The sequence below is a fragment of the Sinocyclocheilus grahami genome, unplaced genomic scaffold, assembly GCF_001515645.1.
Source record: "Sinocyclocheilus grahami isolate Dianchi unplaced genomic scaffold, SAMN03320097.WGS_v1.1 scaffold3849.1, whole genome shotgun sequence".
In the NCBI taxonomy this organism is placed as follows: Eukaryota; Metazoa; Chordata; class Actinopteri; order Cypriniformes; family Cyprinidae; genus Sinocyclocheilus; species Sinocyclocheilus grahami.
In genome coordinates, this window is record NW_015508896.1 from 3,422 (window position 1) to 4,978 (window position 1,557).

Sequence of the window (1,557 nt, forward strand, 5' to 3'; positions counted from 1 at the left end):
CAGAGGTTAGCTCCAACCCTAATCAAACACACCTGAACCAGCTAATCATTGTCTTCAAGACTACTAGAAGGCTACAGGCAGGTGAGTCATATCAGGGTTGGATCAAATCTCTGCAGGAAAGTGGCCTGGAAGCGCCAAGTTTGCCCATCACTGCTCTAATGCATTAATACTGTATGAAAGTATTTTCTGTGGCCACGAAAATATCCTTTCCTAGAGTTGATATGAACTTACACTGGATGTTCACTGGACGAACAGATTAGTTGAGGGCAATTAAATTCTGCTATAGTTACTACTGGCAACTGATATAAATAATTGTAATTAATCATAATTAATTGTAATTATTTATATACATTTCCCTTTTGAGCTAATTTGCTACATAGGCTAGATGTTGAAATAAGGAGACAAATAAAACCAAAAAAATTCACACATAAGATGAAATCAACAGATGCACAAGTAGGGTAGAGTGGGGTAAAACGCCCCCATGGCTTAATTACTGTAGTCACTCTGTTCTGAACATCAAATCCTTTGTTTTCCCATCAAATGTATTCAAACTAGTTGGTTGAATAAAAATATTTCGACCTTATATTTAAAAACAGTTAGCTAACAGTTAGTTAGCTAGCCAGTTAGCATCAGCTAAAAATATTTTTCAAATAGACAACTACAATTTTGTAAATCATAATTATTGATTATATTCTTTTTTCATTTTAAGCTAAAACTGCCTGTACTCTGACTTTGCTGTAAATGTTTAAACCAAATTTCTTTGTCAGACTGGGAGGCATTTTCCCCACTCTACTTTATCTTGGATGAGGCCCATTTGCATTTAGTATGCAGATGGTCACTGTGTCTTTATCTGAAGATAGTAAATTATAGTCATGAAAGTGTAAAATGAATGAAGCTTAATATCACAAAGAATAACAAATGAAAGAATGTCTGATCAAACACCTGCATTTTTCGAGATTACTGAATTTTGCGAATGGAATGAATAAAACCATTATCTAGCTAATAGCAAATTCGTGCCATACATGTGACATAACAACACCTTTTTACCAGAGTTAAAGGAATTCGTCAAAAAAAAAAAAGAGGACGTTAGTATGTGTCCAACAGTTCAGTAAACCGGCCACGATCATTGTATGATTAGTCATAATGCATGCATTGATGTCAATTAATTTTCTAATCTTCAGAAAGTTGCAGAGGCAGGTTGATGTGTTGAAAAAAATGGCCAGGTTTTGTAGAGATACTGTGAAATTAAATTCCAGGACTTTCCAGGCCTTTAAGCACTACTTTAAATAACTACGATCAGAGCCATATGCTATTTCACATTATAATGTTAACATAGGCTACTTGGTATGCACGTTTTGTATGTTAATGAAGAAGATTTATCAACACCTTCAGTGCAGGTTATAGTTACGCCAGTAGGTGGCAGCTAGGAACTGACTTTAAGAGTGAGTTAGAAAACAATTCATTCTGAAACCAAGCAAGGTTGTAAACAAGGGGGAAAAAATTACTTTGACGACACCTTAGAAGGTGCAAATGATTTTGACATTTCAAAGAGGTCAA